At 46.4% G+C, this 24349-nt stretch overlaps 1 protein-coding gene across 2 annotated transcripts in view; it reads right to left on the reverse strand.

Moving 5' to 3' along the window:
• The window catches only part of XPA (XPA, DNA damage recognition and repair factor), a 182576-nt gene that overhangs the window by 133557 nt on the left and 24670 nt on the right, over positions 1-24349 (reverse strand). The gene's annotated exons all lie outside the window — the stretch shown is intronic.

Below are 24349 nucleotides of genomic sequence, written 5' to 3' on the forward strand. Positions count from 1 at the left end.
CATGGGTCCCCTTCCTCATAACCTGGGGTGGATTCTTAAGGGGCCAGTGATCCTAAATGCCCTAGGCATTGTCTGTAGAATTGTTGTGGTTCTTATACCACTTTTTTGATATATGGTTTGGTCCCCCCCTGGGGCCCTGTGATTCCTGTGCTATTTATTGTGTTTATAAGTGCTTGTTTGAATTGTAACTTTGCCACTAGCCTCATAAAGAGACTGTGGGAATCTGTCTAGAATAAATACATATATTTTATATATATATCTGTGTGGGCTACTCTTTCATTTGGTTATTCAAGAGGTTATTATGGTAAAACAATAAGCTTAACACTCCTTCAAGACTTAGCCTGAAGGCTGCTCTCCACAGGTACCACTAGGATAGCTTTCTTTAAAGGTTGTCTTTAACCTATCACCATAAGAGTCGAATTGGACTGGTGCAAGGTGTCCCTATAACTAGGAGACAGCATATGCCAGGCCAACTTCTCACATTGGTGTGCAGCGGTTGGATTCAAGCTTGCCATTGTTTTACCAGATAACAAATTGAATTTCTAAAGTGAAAGCCACTTGGTACCAAAGGTACATATAAATTCAAGCTTAGAATACAATAAGTTCTACTGAACTTAGGAGTTGTGTGTAGAGGGTTTAGCACACCTTGACTACAACTCAAGAAAGGGTTCAGTAGGCCACACCTAGTGTAGGTAGATACACCACTATCACTACACTAGAAATGTCTTTAGGTTCAGGTGCCCATAAGGCTCTGGAAGGACCCCAAAGGGTCCCAGTCGACAAATATGATCCTCTCTCCTTTACTGATCTTAGGGAGATGTGCACCTCTAGGAAACTTAAGACAAACAAAGGTGCCAATACTCAACGTCTCAGGGAAATCCTGCTCATAGCAGACTTTAAGCAGTCTTTAGGGTCTGATGGGGTAGACAGGTTGGGTGGGCACCCCTCAGAAGAGGACCCTCCTAGAGAGGACTCTGATGAGGACCAGGAAGAGGATGATTATCCTGACCTGGAAGAACCAGACCACTCACAACATGGAGGGGATGGCCCAAAAGGCACTCTCTCCACCCCTAAAGGGAGAGTGGTGGATCCAAGTAGAAGGAACAGATCCCCCTCAGTGGGGTCCAACCATTCTAGGAGATCCAAAAGGACCTCTGCCTCTCCTCAGGGGAGAGAATCCTCCCAAGAGAGGAAATGCAGACTGGTCCAGTTTGAGCAGGCAAAGCTACAGCTCAGGAGAGAACAGTTAGCATTAGACAGGGAGTCCCTGGAGCTTCAGAAAGCTTCAAGAAAGTGGGGTGTAGAGACCCCTGGTGGCAGTGATGAAACCCCTAGAGTTAGAGAGAAAGTCCCTGACAATAGGAACCTCCACAAGATTGTGCCCCCCTATCATACAGGGGATGACATCCACAAATGGATCTCTGCTCTTGAGAGGGCCTGTAAAGTACAAAGGGTCCCAGTAGAGCAGTGGGCAGCAATCCTGTGGGTCTCCTTTGCAGACAAAGGTAGAGACAATCTCCTCTCTGTAAGAGAAGAGGATGCAGATGACTATTATAGCTTGAGAGATGCTTTAATAGATGGGTTTGGCTTAACCACTGATCAATACAGACTTAAGTTCAGAGACACCCAAAAAGCACAGGATCAAGATTGGGTAGACTTTGTGGATTGTGCTACCAAGGCATTGGAAGGTTGGTTGAATGGCAGTAAAGTAAAATATTATCAAGGATTGTACAATCTCATAATGAGGGAGCAGATTCTTAATAATTGTCAGAACCAACTCTTACACCAGCACCTGGTGGACTCTGATCTGACCACTCCCCAAGAATTGGGAAAGAAGGCAGACAAATGGGTCAGAACCAGGATCAGGCCCAAGAACCAAGGTGGTGACCAGAAGAAAGATTCTACCAAGCCCAAAGAGAAAGGTGGGGATAATAAAACAGAAAAGTCCTCTGAAGGGCCCCAAAAACCCAGTGCTGGGGGTGGGACCCAAAATCCTTCCTCTTCTAAAAGAAACCATATTGCCATGTGTGTAAGCAACCTGGCCACTGGAAAACGGACTCTAGCTGTCCAAAGAATGGCAATAAAGAAAATGTTCCTCCCATTGCAGCTCCAACACCTCCTGTTACTACTAGTAGTAATCCCCCAGGTGGTGGGAGTGCACCCAAAAACTTAGTTGGGCTTTCTTGGGGAACTCAGGTGGACTCTGGCCTAACCAGGTCCCCTACACAAGCAACTCTAGTCTGTGATGGTGGCATGGGGTGTGCCAACTTTACCATGGATCCCAATATCTTGGGCAGGTACAGACAAGAGCCCATGATCAATGGTCAGAAGGCTGTGGCCTACAAGGACACAGGGGCCAGTGTCACCATGGTGACTAAGAGGCTAGTGCCCCTAGAACAGCTTTTACCTGGGTTTAGCTACCAGGTGACCAACATAGATGGAATTAGGACAGACCATCCCATGGCAGTGGTAAATCTCAGCTGGGGAGGGGTCACTGGCCCAAAGAGAGTGGCAGTGTCCCCAACCTTGCCTGTAGATTGTCTACTGGGGAATGATCTGGAAATCTCAGCCTGGGCTGAGGTAGACCACAAGGCCCACTTGAAAATGGTAGGCATCCCTGAGAGAGTGGAGGAGACCTTAAAGGCCTCACCTCCACCCCAGGAGAAAGTAAAAAGAGTGAAGCCTGAAGCTATGGATCACTCCACCCAAACAGAGAGCATAGGGGAGAGGAACAGTCCTCCCCCACCAGACTAAAGGTAAGGGTCAATTTTCTCAGGGAACTGATCCTGCCCCTTGTGAAGTAACTGCCCCAGAAGTGGACAGGCCTGGCCTGGCCACCTCTCTGATGGCAGGGGATCCTTCCAAGGTGGTACCCAGTCTGGAGCAGGTATCCTGCCCCTCTCTACCCTGCCTCAGTCAGCCCAGGGCTGCAGAGGTCAGGGAGGTCAGTGGACCCTTAATGGGTCCCTACCCAGAGGAACCCCCTCATCAGCAGATTAGGGACACCCAGCAGAATAGTTTTAGCCAGGTGAATATTCCTCTACAAACGGAGGGATCCCCCTTACCCCTAGGTATAGGTACCCCTCACATGGATGTTGTTGGGCACAGGGAAACCTGGGGCATAGTTGCCCCAAACCTTCCAGTGCCCTCCACTATTCCAACCAAAGGGATCCAACCCCCAGCTGTAGGCAGCCAGAGGTTGATCCTTAGGGCCAGATATGACACAGTCATGGGCAGAAAGGCTTCCATGGTGACCAGTGACCTGAAGAGGTTGAGACCACCCCAAATAGGGCCTTACTTCCAGACTCAGACACCCCACCAGCCCACCTCTGTACCAAAAACCAATACAGGTAATTCCCCTAGACTTTGGAGAAACTCTAGAACCCCTTGGGGTAGGATTTCCCAAGTGGACCATGAGACAGGGAGCAACCATGCTAGTGCAGGTTCTTCCTTATATGGCCACTCAGGAAATAAAGGCTTATCTGGACAAGGTTAGCCTGATCTCCTTTCATTTGGGGGGGGGGGGGTATGTAGGAAGGTGGAATCTGACTAATGGTTGCCCCCAACTTTTTGCCTGGTATTTGAGTGGTTTTTGACTAGTCTGGCAGGGATCCTGCTATCCAGGACCCCAGCCTATCTGCTTTCTCCTTAAAACTGATGCGAGTACCCTAGGTACAAACCAATTGGATGCTGAGGATGCCCTGACAGTCCCTTGTAGATGGTACCCTAGGTACCCAGGGCATGGGTCCCTCAGTAGGCCTACCAGGGCTGCAGCACTTATTGTGCCACCCTGGGACAGCCATACAAACTGACACCACCACACCACTACTGTAGTCTGGGTAAGGTGGTGCTAGCACCCCTTACAGGGATATAGGTACCCTATATCCCACCCCATTACAACACATGTAATCTCATAGGTCACCCCTATAGCAGGCCTTGCTAATCCTACAGGGCAGGGTGCTGAGATGTGTGAGGGGGGACCCCTACCTGAGTAGGGCCTCTCTGCAACCCTCGTAAAATAATTGCTGGGTTGTTTGTAGTGTAGCCATACCATATACTCTTAACCGCATTATAAGTCTATCGCGATAGCGTGATAACTTGAGAATGGCTACACAGAACCATATTGTGTTTGGTGTCAAACATGTAGGAATCCTACCCCCAGTCCAGCCATGGGCATGAGGGCACGATTCCCCCATGCTAGAGGGGCGATATGGGAAAAGCGGCAGAATTCGGACACCAATTTAAAAGTGCACAAGTAGTACAAAATGGCTACTACCCGCCACCCACACGACTCTGGCTGGCTGTTGCTGGGGAAAACCCCAGCCTCGCCAGCTAGACAATAGGGCTCCTGTGGCAGGGAGGTGCTAGCATCTCCCCAGACAAGATATGTGGATTGGAACAGGGTGGGTGCACTAAATGTCCTTTCAGAGTTGCACGTAGGCAGCTGCAGAGCCTTCATTCTGCATACACCGCTTGGAACTGGTTCAGGGGCATCCTGCCGCTCGCCCAGGCGGGAAACACACAAAGGGGAGAGGGTGTAGCCACCCTTTCCCGCCTCACCACTCATTGGTGGACACTACTCTGGACACTCCCCTAATCTTGGGGATAAAGGTGAATAACGTGGCCCCAGAGCCTCAGATTAATCTTGAACTTTACAGTCTTGACCTTCGACTTGCTGCTGCCCAGCTGACGGAAGAAATCTCCCTTGGGATCACCTGAAACACTGCAAGTGACCCGGTTGGAACTTCGCTGCTCTCACGAACTTCGTCGACTTCCAGCACCCTTGAGGTGGGTTTCCTAAGCATCCCAGAGGCTAGTGAGTGTGCACAGCAAACCTGTGTACCGTGGACCGCGTGGGTGCCGCGATTCCCAATATCCCAGGACACCGGCCACCTCATGCGTAGCACACGACCCTGAACAGTGGGGAAGTTGTGCTTTGGCCCATTATTGAGCCAACCACCAAGCAGCATCCGTGCCAAAGATCAGCGCCCCAGCCCCTTCCGGTGGCCCGTGGGCTCCCTTTTACGCACTCCATTTTGCTGCCTTCCGCGGTCCCTTGTCTCTCGACTTGTGGGCCCGAGCGGAGGACAATCTCGACAACTAAGAGTTCCCCTGGTTGCTCCAGGCCTGCTCTACAGTCTCTCCAAAGGAGACCTCTCACAGACCTCGTGGGTCTGCACCAGTAGCTGATTTGTTAATCTTGCGTGGGTTGCGGTTGCCAAGGCTTAGTGGATCCAATCCGGACACTAACACCGCAGCGACCCTCATCCGACGTGGGACAGTCGCCCTCCCGAAGCTGGCCTTCCTTGAAGCCTCCCGGAGCCCGTGACTGCAGATCCAAGCTACACCTCTTTTCACTTGAAGCACCCGACATTGAAGGGCTCTTTGCTTTGAGCTCCCTGGTCACTGTGCCGTGACCCAGACTCTGTCCCCTCTGCTTTCAGGTTCTTCTCTTCAACTTCTACAACTTCAATCTTCACGGCATCATCGACGCTTTTGGCTAGCAGCACTTTTGAACATTTTCCCATTGAAAATCAGCCCGCGACCCGACATCGAAAACGACCTATGCACCCGGCTTCCCTGGGGCAGGTAACAGTGGTACCTCGGTACTCTCGTGGTAGTGGGCTCCTCAAAAGCTTAAGTCTAAAGTTTTAACTTTGTACTCCTGCTAGAAGTGACTTTAATCTGTGTAAATCAAACCGCGACATTCTCCATAGGCTTTAATAGAGATCCCGATAGCAGCTATTTCCACTGCACGCGCCTCCCATGGGTCACCTTCCTCATAACCTGGGGTGGATTCTTAAGGGGCCAGCGATCCTAAATGCCCTAGGCATTGTCTGTAGAATTGTCGTGGTTCTTATACCACTTTTTTGATATATGGTTTGGTCCGCCCCGGGGCCCTGTGATTCCTGTGCTATTTATTGTGTTTATAAATGCTTGTTTGAATTGTAACTTTGCCACTAGCCTCATAAAGAGACTGTGGGATTCTGTCTAGAATAAATACATATATTTTATATATATACCTGTGTGGGCTACTCTTTCATTTGGTTATTCAAGAGGTTATTATGGTAAAACAATAAGCTTAACACTCCTTCAAGACTTAGCCTGAAGGCTGCTCTCCACAGCTACCACTAGGATAGCTTTCTTTAAAGGTTGTCTTAAACCTATCATCAATAAGAGTCGAATTGGACTGGTGCAAGGTGTCCCTATAACTAGGAGACAGCATATGCCAGGCCAACTTCTCACAAAGCTCTAAACTAAATTCCCATTGAAATTCAATAGCAACCTATTATCATAGTTTTAAAACATCCAAACTTCAGCCAATCAGGGCATATACAGTCTCCATCCCCTGCAGGGTCACTATTCCTCAGATTTCGGGCACGAGTGTAAACAGAAGAACAATACAGGTTGGAAGGTGAACCTGAAAGGGGAGGAGGGTGGGATGCATGTGAATCTATAAAATATATCAATACTGGAGAAACACAGTGTACAGGTAAGTAACTTGTTTTTTCCCCAGTATTGTAGCTTTTATAGAGTCACATGCTTGAATCAGAATAGTAAGCAGTTGTCAAATGGCAATGGTGGCGGATAGGGTGAACCATCCCACCATGCGACCAAAAGTAGAAAATAATAACGTAAGGGAGATACTGAAATGGCAGAAACAAACAACAGGCTTATAGCGTAGCCATTATTCATTAATATGAAGGTAACCGAAAGGAATTAATCATCAATAATACAATAATTCTAGAAGAAAAAGAGACAGTAATAAGTGGATACCTTATATGACCAGATGTTGCAGAGCAGTTTGTCCTACTCATACAACGCCTTCCGCCACGCGTCCAGGCAGTAATGTTTTGTGAAGGTATGGAAGTTCGTCCATGTCGCCGCCCTGCAATGTTGGGTTAAGGCACTCCGGCAAACAGGGCAGAGGATGCTGCCATCTTCCGAGTGGAATGAGCTGTAACTTTGGCAGCAAGTGGACGGCCAGCCTTCTCATGGCAAAATATTACAATTGAGGAGACCCAGCAAGCAATAGATGCCTGAGTCAAAGCCTGACCCTTCCTGGGGGCAGAGAAGGTGATGAGCAACTGAGTAGATTTACAGAAAGTCTCTATCCTTTGCAAGTAGAACTTTAAACAGCCTTTAATGTCCAGTGAATGGAGGGCTCTTTCAGTACGCGAAGATGGAGCAGGAAAGGAGGGGGCCGGAATAACCTGTTCATTTAGATGATATGTGGCAGGCCCTTTAAGAAAAAAAGAAGGATTGGTGCGAAGGACCACTCTGTCCTGATGAAACTGTAGGTAAGGCTCTGTTGTGGTAACAGCCTGGATTTCACCAATGCGTCTAGCTGACGTGATGGCCAACAGAAAAGCCGCCTTCCATGAAAGGTATTTTAAGTCACATTTGTGTATTGGCTCAAAGGGAGACTGCAACAGGACAAGGTTTAGCTGCCAGAGTACTGGAGGTGGCCTTATCAGTGGGTAGGCCCTGAAGAGACCTTTCATAAACTCCTTCACCAACCAGTCTGTTAGACCACAAGGACAATTGACCAGAACATTTTATCTGGATTTTGCTGCCAGGTGTACCCTAATGGACGAAATGTGCATGACCAGACTTGACCAGAAACAATAGATAGGGTAAAATGTCTCCAAGAGGAGATGAGAGAGGATGACAAGAGTCCTTGACAAATCATGAACAAAATCTTTTCCAATTGGCCGAGTAGCACTTAAGCATAGAAGGAGCTCGGGCTTTCTGAAGTATAGATAGACATTTGTCAGAAATTGCTAACGCTCCGAATTCCGTGTGATGAGGAGCCAAGCTGACAAATGAAGCGTGTTAATTTGTGGATGAACCACTTGGCCCTCGGTAATGGAAAGGAGATTCTCCGTTGGCGGAACAGGATTGGAGAAGACTGAAAGGCGATACAGCTTGGTGTACCAGTATTGCCGTGCCAATGCCGCAGTGACAAGGATGATGCAGCAGGGCTGCTGCTTGATTTTCTGCAGAACTCTTGGAATGAGAGGAAACGGGGGAATGAGTAAGCAAACATTGTTTCACAGGAGAAATGGAAGGAGTTTCCCAGAGAGCCCGGCTGAGGACATCTGCTGGCGTAGAACCTGCATTGTTTGTTGAGGGATGTAGTGAATAGATCTAGGGTTGGAAACCCCCAACAGTGAAAAAGCCTTCGCAGCTCACCCTCGTTTAGCTCCCACTCATAACATTGCTTGGTGTCTCTGCTGAGGGAGTCAGTCCATTAGTTTTGGACTCCTGATACATGTTGAACTTGCATTGATATCTTGTGGGCTATTAGCCATTCCCAGATCTGCTGTGCTAGGACTGAGAGGGCATGAGATCTTGTCCCACCTTGTTTTTGTAGGTAGAACTTGGTGGTGGTGATGTCCGTGCAGACGAGCATTGACGATTTCCTGATCCTTGGTAGGAAAGCCTGGAGGCCCAGAAAATCAGGCTTTAGTTCCAATAGATTTATGTGACACAGCGCTTCCTGAGCAGACCACTTTCTGTGCATCTGCAATTCCCGTAGGTGGGCGCCCACCCCTCCAGGGAAGCATCTGATCTCATCACCAACCTTGGTTTTGTCGTGAGGAAAGCTAGACCTTGAGAAAGGTGGTCTTTGACCATCCAACAGGACATTGCTGAGGTCATTTCTGGTGTGATTGAAACAATGTAGTTGAAGGAGCTTCGAGATTTAGTCCACTGGGCATCAAGCTGCTCCTGGAGAGGTCCCATCTGTAGGTGGCAGTGTGGGATCAACGGGATACAGGAAGACATCATCCCTAGCATTGATTTATATGTCCATAGTGAAATGCACTTTTTTGAGGATAGGGCCTGCACTATCTTCTGCAGGCGCAAAACCCTTTCTTTTGTGGGTAAAGCTTTTTAAAGCGTGGTATCCATACTTGCTCCTAGGAACACCAGCTATCTGGAAGAGATGCAAGAGGACTTCTCCCTGTTGAGTAGGAGACCGTGGGAGCGAAAATGCTGAAAGCAGGCCTCCGTAGATCTTCTGGCAGCTTGGAAGGATGGTGCCTTGACCAACCAGTCATCCAGGTAAGTGATTACCTGGTAACCGGATCGTCGGAGAAAAGTCGCCACTGGCGTCAAGCACTTGGTATAAACTCTTGGGCCTGACTTTAGCCCGAAGGGCAGCACCTTGAACTGGTAATGGCACCCTGCTACCTCGAACCTGAGAAAACATCGGTGCTTCGCATGTATGGGAATATGAAAATACGCATCCAGAAGATTGAGGGAGGACATATAATCCCCCGCATCCATGAGAAGCAAAATCTCCTGGAGCGACAACATTCTGAAGGATTGACTTTTGATGAACTTCTTCAGCAACCTGAGGTCCATTATTTGCCACCATTTTCCTGTCTTTTTCTTTATTAAAAAGAAATGGGAGTAGAAACCCATATTGTGCTGACTGCGTGGCACCTCTTTGATTGCCTGTTTGGAGAGGAGCAATCTGATTTCCTTCTTGAGCATTGCCAGATGACGATGTGAAGTCTTCCGTGGAGGGAAATTTCGGAGGTTGTGGAACAAATTCTAGGGTGGTACCATGGTGGAATAAGTCTAACACTCATCTGTCGGAATATATGATCCTCCATTGACTGAAGAATTTGGAGCATGCCAGGCCGAATTGAAGTGGGACTGCAGTGGAATCCTCTTTGCTTTTGTTGGCGTCATGAGATCTTCCTCCTGACGCTGGGCGTCGATGTGCGGATGCTCTAGGATAGGCTGGTGTTGAAGCTTGTCGAAAGGGCTGTGCAGAGTACTGCGATCGAAATCCGTGTCAATAGTAGGGTTGAAAACGTTGCTGGAGTTGAGGTCGAGAGAGAGGTCAAGGAGTTGAGGTCGAGAGAAATATTGACCTCTACCTCTTCCCCAAAAAGAAGAAGTCTTCCTTTGCTGCAAATTAGTCCGCGATTTAGCCGTGTCCGTGTTTGACTTTATCGTCTGCAGCATGTCATCCATGTGCTTGCCAAATAGGTATTCGCTGTCAAACGGCATATCCAGCACCTTGGCCTGAACCTTTGGGCTGAATGCTGTAGCCTTTAGCCATCTTAGCCATCTCAACACTGCTGCTCCTGCCATCTGCCTGAAGGCGGTAGATGAAATGTCCAGTGCCACATCAATAATCTCAGAAGGGGCTCTCTCCCCCTCCAATAGAACGTCCTTCGCCTCCTTCTTGTCCTCAGGAAGATATTCCAGCATGAAAGAGATTTCGGGCCACATTTGTCGGTCATATCTCCCAAGGATAGCTATGGTGTTGGAGGCTCTGATGGCAGTGGCTGCCAATGCAGAGAACCTTTTGCCAATATTGTCTAAACTTCGTCCTTCCTTGTCCGGTGGAGCTGCACATGACGAGGTAGGATTTTTAGATCTTCTTTGAGTGGCCCATTATCCAATATATGGGTGAGGTAAGTTAGCACCGTGCTGTCCTTCGTCCTTGTCACTAGTTTCTCATGGTCCTTGCACAAGTCGATGTATCTGACCCACCTAGCCATTTAGCACTTTTGTGTGCTCCGTCTTCTTGTCTACCTGAGGATTTCCATTGTCCTTGGGGGGAGGTTCGAGGTGGTTGAACTCTAGGTATTCAGGAGTCAAACTGCTACTTTATTTATTTATTAATTAAATTTATAAGGCGCGACAGCTACCCAAAAAGGGTTTCCCGGCGCCGGAGCGGATGCTAGCATGAGTGCAGCTGGTTCCGGGTGACAGATCATGCCACTCTGCATTGTTAGCAGATCTCGTGAAGTCTTTATGGGTATGAGCTGCCCTCTGGATGTTGCTAGTAGATCTGAGTACCACATATGTCTGGTCCACAGTGGGGCGATGAGTATGAGGGACATACTTGACAGTTTGAAATTGTCCAGCACTCTTGGGACCAAGGTAAATCTGTGGAAAGGCGTATGCAAATATCCCTGAAAGTTTATCAATAGGGCATTTCTCTTGAACTTGTGGTGTGGGTATGGGGACGCAAGGTCTTGGCATTTTGCATTTTCTGGGGTTGCAAATAGGTCTATGCTTGGTGTGCCCCATTTCTTGAAAACGTCATCCAACACCTCTTGTTCGGTCTCCCATTCGGGGGAAGCGTTTTCTTGTCTGCTTCGATAGTCTGTTCTCCTGGGAGGTGGAGCACCACCAGAGTCATAATTTGTTGGAGTGCGAATTTTCATATCTCCTGTGCTAATTGGGAGAGTTTGGAACCACTTTGTTTCACCTTAATTGTTGAGGTAGGACTTTGTTGTTGTGTTGTCCGTCTGACTCCTCGCTTTCTATCCCCTTCCATGTGCCTGGGAGGCTTTAAATGCCAGGAAGACTGTCTTGTGCTGGAGCAGGTTTATATGTTTCACTGTGTCCACAGGACTCCAGAAACCTCTGACCTTGGGTTTGTGCATGTGAGCTCTCCACCCCTTGTGGTATGCGTCCGCTGTTAAGATCACCATGGGAATTGGTAGCTTCAAGAACTCTCTATCGGTACGTTGCTTGTGTTCCACGATTTTACTACTTTTGAAACCTTTGCAGTGACAACTGCAAGATCCTCCGAGCTCCTTGTGGCTTGTGACCATTGTTGCAGAGCCATACCTGTATGGATCGCATGTATAGTCGTGCCTGAGGTATGAATGGGATGCAAGATGCCATCTTGCCTATTAGTTTCATAACAGTCCGTACTATTAGAGACTGACCCTCTTTCAGGTAGAAGTGAGCTTGCTCTGTTATTGCCTTCGCCCTTATGGGTACTGGGTAGGCATTTGCTGTCTTTGAGTTCAGTGTCTGTCCTGGGAATAGTTTCGCCTGCTTGAGAAGCAGAGATGATTTCTTGTGGTTTAGAGTGAATCCCATCTGTTGTACCATGGAGTTAACCATCTGCATGTCCTGTTGGCACTTCTATCTCAAACTTGCCTTTAGTAGCCAGTCATCCAGGTATGGGTAGATGTGCATGCCTCGTCCCCTCAGACCCGTGGCTACTGCCGGCAGGATTTTTGTGATTTTATGCAGAAAAGTAGCAAAATTGAACTGGTAGTGTAACTTGTCTAAGACCAATCTAAGATGCTGTTTGCGCTTTTGGTATGTGTAGGTAGGCATCCTTTAGGTCTATTCTGGGCATACAGTCTCTCTTCATTAGGAGTGGGATTACCCCTTGCAGTATTGCCATTTTAAGTGTTGTGCTCATATGAATTTGTTTAAATATCTGAGAGCTAGTTTTGGTCTTGGTGTTTGGTCTTGCTTTGGTACTAGGAAGTACGCCGAGTAGCTGATTCTTCCGGTTGTGGGACTATTTCTATGGCTTGTTATTTTGATGAGCATTTTGACTTCCTGCTGGAGTTGTACAAATTCTTGCTCTCTTAATGGTCTTCTCTCCTGAAGGAAAGAGGGTAAGGGGCGCAGGAGGCGGTTTCTTGAGGCGTTCTATACAGTAATCATGCTTTATTGTGTTTAGTATCCACTTGTCTGAGGAGACTGACCTCCACTCCTGTAGGGATTCCTCCTATTTTCCCCCTACTGGTGTTTTGTGGCAGGGTTGTGGGCAAAGAGATTCATCTGTTTGCTTGTCGCCCTCCTCCTCTTGCATGTTAGCCCATTTGTGTAAAGCCGAGAGGGCGAGGCCATCTTGCCGGGTACTGCCACTGCTGGCGGGTGGCCTGGTGTGCAGCCTGCTGGCTGACACCTTGCTAATGTTGGAAGATTGGTGGGAATTCTCTCTTGCCTGCTGGTCTCTTGGTGGGCATGCCACCTTTCTTGAAAGATCCGCTAAACTGCGACGCGCCCATTGACTTTGCTGTTTCATTTTCTAATTTGTTGTGCCTCCTCTACAGCCGGTCCAAAAAGGGATTCTCCTCTGAAGGGCATGTTGATTACTTATGCCTGCACCATCACCTTGAATCCTAAGACCCTTAGCTAGGCATTCCTCCTGACAGTTGTGCCCATGCCTATCTGCCTACTGGTTGTGTCGGCTGCGTTCTGTGATGACTAAAGGCAGGAATTCACAATGTTCCTGCCCTCTTGGATGACTGTCTTGGCTCTCTTCTTAAATTCCTCTAGGTGTTGCATGAGACCCTCCATTTCATCCTACACCTGGTGGCTGTAGCGGGTTGAGGAGGGCATTGGACCTGGTCCTCTTCAATGGGCACACTATGGAATGTTCCAAGGCTTCCCTCAATCAACTCAAACATTTTTACGCAAGCTCACCACCAGTCTCCATTTTGTGATGTATCTGCAAACAGGAGTTCCAAGATGGAATCCTATCCTAGAGAGAAGCACCACACACATACTCCACTACCGAGTAACAATGCACATAAGAGGGCCAGTCCCTATGGGAGGTTACAAGATGAGACAAGGCGGTACTAAGGAGAGACTACTAAGCCTATTGACCAATGAAAAGCCACAGTTTACAAAGGACGGTGACAGCAGCCAATTAAAAAGATGGGTGGAAAATGGGCAGATGGCTCGACCTCAAAATCGACCCCACACAAAAACATACATCTCACCGTCTAGTAATTGTAAAAATCTTAGTGCTGCTCTATAGTGGCAAATTTATATTTAATCAAAAACTGAATTAAAAACGTTTTACTAAGAAGGATATAAAATACAACTTCTCAATATACATATATTTTTAAGGAGGATTTTCCTAACTTCACAATTTACTGAGAGAGGCACAGACTTTGTAAGAATGTGTGCTGAATCTTTTTCTATCGTCTACACAAACAAGCGTGGGGTTATCAAACAGAGAGAATTGAACGGGTCCTTCGAGAATTTATCAGGCATATAAAAGCCAGGGTATTCTAAGGCTGTGTTGCATGACAAAGTCTTTAATAACCAGCTGATTCGGGCTAGCTTCAGAATTTAGCCAAATCAAAACCTACAAGATGATTGGGCCCAATGTGATGCGGTCCTCAACATGTGGATGCCCTAGTCCTTCTTGGAATATAAAATGGTATGACTAGGAAGATACCGAAGGAATCAACGGCAAAAGGGATTCCCCTCAATCTGGATAGCTGTAAAGTTTGCAAAACCCCAGCTGCAGTTAAATCACTTCTTAATGGAAGACTGTGAATGCCTAATTGGGAGCACAATATCAGAAAAGAAAACCTAGCCTCTCACTATGAGTGACTGGTTAATGCATGTGGGCATAGAAACACAAGTTCAAGGGCCAACCAAAATTATGAGGTCTGCAAAACCATACATACCGGTCTGGTTTCCTACAGTGCCTTAAGCCGTTCAATCAATCAATCAATGAAAACTTTATTCGGATCGTTGAGAATCCATAAAAGTACAAAAAGACAATTATAAAATCGTACAATAAAATAAAATACTGTTTGCACATGAGAAATAGTCCATCTAAACTTTAAGACATAGTAGACGGGGCACGAACCGCAGTTTTTAAAAAAGAGCTCACACGAAAAACAAGTTCATCATCGTCCAGGGCCAAAATCATTGAAAATGCAAGTTCCAGGCTAATAGGTTTTGTTTTTTTAAAATACGGAGTTAAATACCATTTAATATACTTCATATAAAATTTACAGAAGAATAAAAAATGTAGAGTTGTTTGCCTGCTCTGGGAATCACAAGGGCATGGCTCAACACATTGGTCATTAAAATTCCATAGAGGGAAGCTAAGTGCATGCTTAATGGTGCCTGCCCTAAGGCGAAATATAAGGCCTCGCTCCCAATGACTCAACGGAAGGGTTAAATATCTGGGTGTGGGATGTATTATAAAATTACAGGCTAAATAACCAGAAACACTAGATTTCAAGGACTCCCTTGCTACCCTTTCGACATCAAATAACGTATAAAGTACTTTTTTAAAGTCACATTTAGTGGGGTGCTTAGTCGTGGAGGGTTTAAGAAAAATGTCTTCAGAGTTCACGCTGCGAAAAATGCTATGCACTCCTGATAGCCAGGGAATGGTCATACCCCTGTCGCAGCGGAGGCAATCCTCAATGATGTCCCTAGTCAGTTTGGCAGCGGGGTTTTTCCAGATCGACAGCCAAAAAAGGGCTGGACGAGCACGGATAAAATCCCCTATAAAATGCAAACCCAATTCCCTATGGCATATAAAATGTGGGGAAGTAATGGGAACACAGAGAAGTTTCCTACAAAATCTATGTTCCTCTGTAATTATGTCTGAGCAACTGGCAGTACCCCAAACCTCAGCGCCATAAGTAGCAACCGGGACGCATTGAGTTTTGTATATTTTTAGGATAGCAGGCAATGCCCCGGTCAGTTTTGGACGGGGGAGGCTCAAAATTGAGTTAATGGACTTTGAGAACTTACTCCTGGCGTGGGCGATATGCCCACTTCAGGAGTTGTTCGCAGCAAAGACCACTCCCAAATACGGGAAACTGCCAGCTGACCCCAGTCTTTCTGCCCCCACAACTATGCTGCCAATATGATGCCTCTTCGGGCCGCAAGACATTACAAAAGACTTTTTAAAACTGGTCTTCAGATCTAGGGAATCCATATGTGCAACAAAGCCATTCACCAATATACGTAGTGCATTTGGGGTGCGTACCATAAGGACCGCGTCGTCTGCATATAGCAGTGCGGGGAGAAGGTTATCTTTTATGGACGGGACATCACCGGTTAGAGAGACCAAATGTTTGTGTAGGCCGTTGATGTATATTATAAATAAAAGGGGGGCTAGGACACATCCCTGTCTAACCCCTCTGTTGACTGTAACAGGCTCGGAAACCTCACCCCCAGTGCCAATCCTGACACAGGCCTTCAGATCCCTATGCAAATAGGCCAAAAAGTGTACCAGCGATTCATCCAAGCCGTAATCCAATAAGGCCTTCCAGAGTAATGACCTATTAACAAGGTCAAAAGCGGTGGATAAATGCATGAAGGCCAGATAAATTGGGCAATTACGTGCTACGGTGTACTTGCCCAAGATAAGGTTCAGATTAAGGCATTGCTCCGCAGTTCCCACTTTATTGCGGAAACCCAACTGACAACTCTCTAAAATTTGGTTGTCCTCGGCCCATAACAGGATTTTATTATACAGTACTCTCCCTAAAATCTTTAAAGTGTTGTCAATAAGGGAGATAGGCCTATAGCATGATGGTTGGGAACGGTCACCCTTCTTGAAAATGGGCACTATGATACTAGATGACCAGGTTGGAGGTGGTAAGGAAGTAAAATTTAAATTCTTAAAAACATTCAATAAAAGTGGGGCCCATAAATCAGGGTGGGTCTTAATAATGTCAATTGGGAGGCCATCTGGGCCAGGGGCTTTATTCCCCGCGCTCTGTGCGATGGCCTCCATTACCTCAGATAGTGATACATCGGCCCGTGGGGGGCTATTAAATATTGGAATGGCCGCCGCAGAAGGTGGAGCCGCATAGATCTTAGAAAAGTGATCCACCCATGCAGCTCCAGGGATGGTACAATCTATTGGGGACGCGACCTGACCCGTGCAACGCAGGTCTTTGACCGCGGCCCAAAAAATATCACCCCTGCCCCGGGCAGCAGTTTGTGCTAGCACCTCCCAGCGCTCCTCAAGAATCTCCTCCTTCCTTCTCCTGATGGCCAATTTATATCGTGACCTAGCGTTTTTTACATCAGTCAGATTCCTCGGGCTAGCAGATAAGACCAATCGCAATTCGCGGTTGGCCAGAGAGCACTCATGATCAAACCATCCCTGCTCATCCGTCATGGCGCGCAAAGGAATCGTGAGCTGTGCACGAAGGGCTGAGCAGATCTTAACAAAATCGTCTACTACCCCAGGATTAGGACTTAAATCGGACAAACATGAGAGGAAAAGAGGAAGATTGTCTCTGACCAAGGTCTGTACAGTCATCATCACATTAATACCCCTCCATTTTAATTTGAGATTGTTTGAACTTAAGGAAAGGTTCCTAGCGCTGCATTCCTTATTGTAGACCGGTCGATGAATAATCTTTAAACTGATCTTGATAGGATTATGGTCCCCTTGGGACATTGGAATTACCTTGGCCTCACTAATACGGTCTGTCAGGCCAGGGGATATAAAAATGTAATCAATTATCGAAGAACAATCTCTACCTCTGAATGTTGGCACTAGGGGGACAGTGGGAAAGCGGTCCATAACATTCTCCAAATTATGTGTGCTCAAAAGAATAATTAATTCCGCGCCCCTTTGGCACCCCAAACCCACGTTGTAATCTTTGAAAATTGGGCAATCTCCATTTAATTTAGCATTAAAATCGCCACCCAATACAAGGCCAGAGGTATCATTAAAATCGGCCCTAGCCTCCAGAGTGGTGATAAAGTTAAAAAGATTCCTAAAATGTGTATTAGGTTGTGAGCTAAAATCATTATTATAAAAATTTACCAAAAAGAGACTAGTTTTCTGTCTGAATAATATAGCCTGGAAGTTCTGATTATTTGTCGGAATGACCCTGGAGGAGCCTCCAGCAGAGATGTTAATCCAGATGGATAAGCCTCCAGAAGGGCGGCCCATTCTAGATTTTGCAGCAAGGATATTGTGGCGCTGAAACCCATTAACATGTAAATTAACCGTTGCCCACGTCTCCTGTAGCATAATTATATCTTGACTTTGAATGAAGTTGACCCACCCAGGGTCGAGGAGCCTTTGTTGGAGACCTGCTATATTCCAACTTATGACATTTAAGTTGCCTGTCCTTGATGCTATGCACTCTAAGGAGTTAGCAAAATTATCGGAAGTCATAGGTACAGGTGCTAACGGCAGGATAGGGTCCTCTATCAACGGTGGGGCAAGGAGTCCGTTACTCGAACTTGGATGTCAATCAGGAACATCCAAGTCAGACAAACCCAAGAAACGATTGGCCAGAGGAATGGCCGTAGGTGTGGGCACACGATTATTGAGAATGGGTTTGTAGAAATGGCCAAGGGAAAACATACATATGTTCGTCATAAGCCCTGGCAATAACTCACAGGTGCGCATTAGAAACTGAACAGTATGGGGTCTGCAAAAATTTATGACAATGCAATCCCCGCTAATGTTTTTTGCCGATGTGCCCACCCATCCCACTCTCCGCACCATTAAAATTTCATGCAATCTGGCCGGTTCAAAACCCTTGTGTTTCCTTAACCAGTCCACACATTTATTGCGTAGGTCCACCCAAGATTCCTTCTTATTCTCGGGCAAACAGAGGACTCCGGCTAGAATTATAACATAAGGATATGATGCGGGGGGGAGGTTTAGAGTCACAGTGCTGGGCAAAGTCTTCGGTGGAGCTGGTGCAATGGGCCGTGGTCTAACATCAATGTCCAATGGAAGAGGAGGGATCATCGCAGGTAGAGGTTGTGTCAGACCATTGGATAAGCACTGAGTACTATTGTTGAAATTGGCTAGTCCGTTATCTAATTTATCAGCGGCCCCCGACAAACACGTCGTAATAGGTAGGGTGGTACAATCGACAGCCGATGCAACAGGAGCTGACTCCCGAGTTAACAATTGTTCCATACGTAAGAGTCTCTCATTTAAAGGGGCAAAATTTGCGTCAAAGAGGGCCTTAGAGTGGCTAACTATGGCTTTTAAACCCGACTCCAGAGCTGACACAATGTCATCCTTACTATGAGAGGTGGAAGTGGGTTCATCAGTTTGGGTACCCACCGACACAAAATTAGGAACAATAATTGTCTGCAGTGCCATTTTATTACCTTTAGCGGGGCGGCCAAGAGTGTTAGATTTATTATTATTGGCCCCCCTTTTCCGTTTGGCCGGTGGGCCACTGGATTTAGTTGCACCAATTAATTTAGGGGCGTGAGATCTGGTGCGAGTTTGTTGGCCACTAGGACTAATGTCTGAAGATGTAACTAAGACGTGTGACGGGGACAATTGCTGGGCGGGTGTCGCGGGCATCGGGGGCAGGGTAGGTGACTGGGAGAGGCGGTGACAAACAGTATCGCCCTGTGTCACGGCTTCAAGAGATGAGCGTCGCTGAGCCGCCATTAAGTCTAAAGATAGACGTCGCTCAGTTAGCTCAATCTCGTGTGTCAGTAAGCTCTCAGCCCTAATCATAAAGGCATCCAATGTCCCTACCGCGCCCTTACGTTTGCTCATGACGGACCAGTAAAGTGCCCCTTCACTCCACTAAAGCACATATAATGCGGTGGCTTGTGCGGCAATGTTAAACAATGTCACCTGACACTCCGGTTACATGCAGATGATGGACCAAGGGGGGTGTCCCGACCCGGCCTCCTCCGGCCATAGACGGCCCGCCCTCTGCCCGGGCTCAGCCCGGCGGCGCCCGCGCGCGTCCCGCGACGCGGGGGGCGTGCTCCAATTTGTAGCGCCTCCAGGCGCGTCCAATGGGCGTGCACTTCCGCCCTGCCCCACCAGGTGCTGCTGGGAACAGTAGTCCCCCTCTCTGCCGGTTCTGCAGGTGTTGTAGCGCGGCAGCGGGAGGGAGACCCGGACACAGACAGGCAGGCAGGCTCAGCGCGAAGATCCCGGCGACGGAAAACAGGACAGGAGACAGGAGACCTCTGCTGACTCAAGCGATCAGGTACGACACCAAAACAACTGTAAATTCCAGGAAAAACTAGAGGGGGAAATGGTGACCTGAAATTACAGACTCACCCTGTAAATTCCTAATTTCTGAGTGCATCAGCAATGCCCCACACAACATACCTCTTTGCAGGCCTGGTCCTCCAGCAATGTTAATTCCGGGTGTGCAAACTTACAGGATGCCCGGGGTCCAGCTACAGGTCCGGGGCACTCATAATGAGGACCTAACCCTCTACTTGTGCTGCTGACAGTCCATATGCATGGTAATAGTCTTCTCTAGAGAACGCTGATGATTATTACTCACTTTGTTGGTCACCCCTACTTTTCCTCTGCCTTATGGGAGTCCTAAATGTGTGGCGATGCCTAGAGTTAAGAATGCTCATATAAAAAACTTGAAAGTACTCTATCCTGTTGGTTTTATCTCGCTCGGTTTTATTTATTCATGAAAATTGTAGAGCACAACTAATATCTGGCACTGAGGTGAGACAGCAAAGACAGAAACTGAAAGAGGAATTGTGGTACTTGCAATAATCAGAATTTGAGGTATTTTCTCAAGGAGTGCCAGCTGGCCTGTGAGGTAAGATACAAAGGCAGAGCATTGCAGTTGTTTGGTCCCAGGCACAAGAAGGAACAGCAGCCAACTTTAGCTTACTTAATATGAAGCACCATCACTAATTACAGATCCAAAGAATGTGAAGAGAAGGAAAGGGCAATAAGGAAGTATGTGCTTAGAAATATAATCTGGGCCACAATTATGCAGAGCTCAGTGAGTGAGGTATAGAGCTATAAAAAGCATCTGCTTAAGGACCAGGAGTCAATGCAGATCCTTAAGATGACCCGAAATATAAATCTGAGTGGATAAGTTATGAATTGGGCACTGCTGAATTTTGAAACAGATGAAGACAATAGTATGAAATGGCCAGATAAAAAACAATACAGTAATGCAGGCAGGAAGTAATCGTTCAATGGATAATGTTTTTTTTCTGGCCCGAGGTGAAATCCATGCAAAGCATTTTCAAAATGTGAAAGCATGTGGCAACTATTCTGATGGTTTGGAAAGTCATGGCGAGAATATGGTTGAGGGTGACTTTAGCGTGTCTGCTGGAAGAAGAGGGTCACCAGGGTCCCCGGGCCGCCAAGCAGAAGACCAGAATGAGGATATTTTATGAATCATTACCATCTCAGTATTGTCTCTGTCCAGCCTAGGGCAGTTCAGACACATCCAAGAGGTGGCCCCTATATGATTGGAACTTCACCAGGGTCTGATAGAAATTGTGAGAAATGGAGACGTTATTTTAGTATTGTCAGATTATTGCAGAATCTAAAACCAGACAGTTTAATGGATAAACATTCAAAATTAAATATTGTAGCAGTGAGGCTGGATCCCACAAGTAGCAATAATAGTGTCAGCTTTGAAAGGAGGAAGGTCGTTTAAGAGTGAGAGAAGACAAATGAGGAGAACCAACACAGTTCATTAAAGCAAATGCCAGACTGGTGAGGAATTTATAGACGAAAGAAAATGAGTGTGTCAGCTGCATAGGGGTCTAGGAGCTTGTTGGATTCAAGATAGTAGACTAGTTGTCAATTTACAAACTTCTCTGTAAATTCAGTAGGCAGTGATAAAACAGATATGGGTATGTAATTCACTGGCCTAGAGTGATGAGCATTAGGTTTCTTCAGTAGAGGACCCACCGATGAATCTTTCCTGGAGCTGCAAATTGAAGCTGACTCTAAAGATAGATTAACAAGATGCATGAGATATGGGACAATAAAATACGGACATAAAAGAAGGGTGTGGCGTGGGCATAGATACTCTAGTGAGCCCTACCTGATGGCAGTAAGGGCTTTGAGGGTGTCTTCCAGAGTGACCAAGGTAAGAGTGTTCATGAAAGCTCCGTTCTGGGCTGTCGAAGGAGTGTTTAGGAAATCAAGAGAGGCAATGGGTGGTTGAGAAGGGATATAGAGTTGATTTTGTTGGAGAAGTGTAAGGAAAGAGCTGCACATAGCAAATATATAGGGATGTGAGAGTTGTTGCATGCGGCAGGCTTCAGAATACTTTGGACTAGGCAAAATATGTTCCAGGGAGATATTAAAGGATTTATCCAGGATGTTCAGAACGTGAGCTCAGCAAGCAGCTTGAATGAGGTGTTTATAGTTCTGGATGGCGCATTATACATTTTGTTTATCTTCTAGCATAACTGAGTCTCCAGATTCTTTCTAAGTCTCTGCAGGAGTTGCCTCTTGTCCTATGGTGCCTGAGAGAACCATAGGGTAGAGGAAGTAGTACATCGTGACATAAAATATTTACTAGGAGTTAGGGTGTTGAAGGGTGAATTCAAGCCAATTATTGAAGCAACATGCAGCATCCATTGGGGAGAGGATGTGGTCTAAAGGCCAGGGCGGTCGACATCAAATCTGGGGAACCGGGTTCAAGTCTCGGCAAGGGCGCCAACATCCTGTGATTTTGGGCAAATCACTTAATCTCCCCGTGCCTAACAAAAATTAATGTTGGGTATTTATCCAATACTAGATACCTTTGGGTCAAGTTCGCGCTATATAAAACTCAGTAAATAAATAACAAATAAATCCATGATATTCTCACTGATGGTCCAGGGTGAGCTTGTTAAAGCTCACTGCAGTTTATGAGAGGTGACCCTAGACATGGGATGGAGCATGGTTGAGATTTTTTCATGATAACTGGTCAAATAAAATTATTGCAGTATGATAAGACAAGGTCAGGGAAATAGAATCCTGCAGGAGATTACAGAGAACAGAGTCAAAAGATGGCACACTGTGTGTATAGGGTCAGAGACCAGATGAGAGACCCAGGGTCTCCATATCTTTAAGAAGAGCACACGTGTCAGGATCCGTGGGATTGTCAAGATGGACACCTAGGTCTCCAATAATAGAGACATTGGCAGATTTTAGAATGTGGGGAGCAAGATTGTGAGCTAACTTGGCACCAAAATCTAACGAGGTCCAGGAGGAAGGCAGACAAGGGCGCTGTAGAAAGAGAACGTATTTGATTGAAAAACATGCATTCCAACCAAGGGGAAGAAATGAACAGAAAAATGAAGCAGCACAGCAATGACTGGTGGATAATAGCAATACCCCTGTCAGGTCTGTTAGGATGATCTATATGCTGCATTGAGTAGCAAGCGAGAACAGACGAAAAGATATCAGGATTATACTCTGGTCGCAACCTGGGTACTAAAAGAACCAGTATGATGGGTTTGTGGTTGGAGATAAAGTCCCACACATTTATTTGGTGCTTGGGTAAAGAGCACATGTTGACATGAAAACAATTAACTATTGTTTGGTGGGGCTAGTCTTGGGACGAAGGTTAATGCGTAGGTGAGGGAGAAAAGATAGTTTCAACATGATAGCAGCTGAATCCGCCAAACAAGGAGTGAGAGGGAAGGCGGGGCAGGTAGCTGGTTTACCTGGATTTAAGCTGTGGAGCAAGCAGGGGGATAAGAAATGAGAGGATGATTTTCCGATAGAGCAGGACCGGGGTACTAGTGCAAGGTGCTATTTGGGCGAGGGCAGGCTTGCCTTTGGCGTGTTTGGTCAGCAGTGCTGAATTCCAAGCCCTCCATAGGAGAGGGCATGGCTTGGCTGGGAAGCGTCGCGTCCAATAGAAAACAGAAGGGGAAGGAAAAAGCCAAACTGGAGCTCAGCGGACTCCTGTATAGAAAGGGAAGCTCTTCTGCCGGCGGTACGACAGAGGAAGTAAATAAAAGACAAAATAAAAGAATGACATTTTAAAACATAAAAGTAAAATAAAGAAGTCAGGCTTCTGTGTCATGGAGCATGTGGAGCAAGGCACCAAAGCCAATATTCAGCGGAACCATCCAAAGCCAACAGGTAAATCGAACAGGTAAATCGCCCAAGAACGATTTGATAAAGCCAGTACGCAGTGGTTTATTACTTGTGAAAGACACTCAGACAGGAATGGATACGCTAACAAATAATTACACACTTAACTCCTCCACACAACGCCCAGCCCCATTCCCATGAGGTGCTATATTTGTTGTGCTAATTCAGAATAAACAAGTAAGCCAACACCAGAAGTTGGCAAGGAGCAGAGTAGAAGGGGACAGGCATGAGAGGTTCGGTTTAGTAAAACAAAAATTGAACTTAGCTGAGGAAACCAGGATGGGCTCATCAAAAGCGAGAACAGATGTATTCATTAGAAAGACTGGCAGGGATTACTGTCTTTTGCTAAGAAGGAGGAATTCCATATAGATATTTGAAATAGCATGGTTATCAGTGAGTTCTTAATTGGTCCTAGACATGTTTCAGCCACAGCAAGAGTTGTAGAACTTCTTGGAGCTGTATTTTCAAGTTCCTTTCCACAAAGTGAAGGTTTGCTACGATTCTTAAACTATGTAAATAAGAGAAAGGATTTGGCCAGATTTAAATTTTGAAGAAAGGTAAGAAGTGGCATAAGATTTTAAATTAAAAATGACAGAAGCAAGTTACTCAATCTGTGTGGGAGATGAGGGGATGGCTTATTTTATCCCAGAAAGAACACTGCCCTTCCAGCGCTTGGTTAAATGTGGACATTAACCCAGCACGGGGCTCTGCACCTTGCAAGTTAAGAAATCACCTTCCAAAATCCAAAGTTTTAATTTATAATTAGATTGGTTTTAGTATGTGAAAGGTAAAAAAGAGAAGCATGTGTAGGCTGGTAAAAGATGTTCAATAACGGAATAAAGTTAATTTAATCAATGGAAATGTGAGACTGGCATACTAGCCCATTGCCCACACAACATAAAACGTACAGCCCATCTGATTCAAGTTAGGAATTACCGTCTTGGGTTAGTAAAGTATCCATATTGTAACAAG

The sequence above is a fragment of the Triturus cristatus genome, chromosome 2_1 (assembly GCF_964204655.1).
Source record: "Triturus cristatus chromosome 2_1, aTriCri1.1, whole genome shotgun sequence".
Lineage (NCBI taxonomy): Eukaryota > Metazoa > Chordata > Amphibia > Caudata > Salamandridae > Triturus > Triturus cristatus.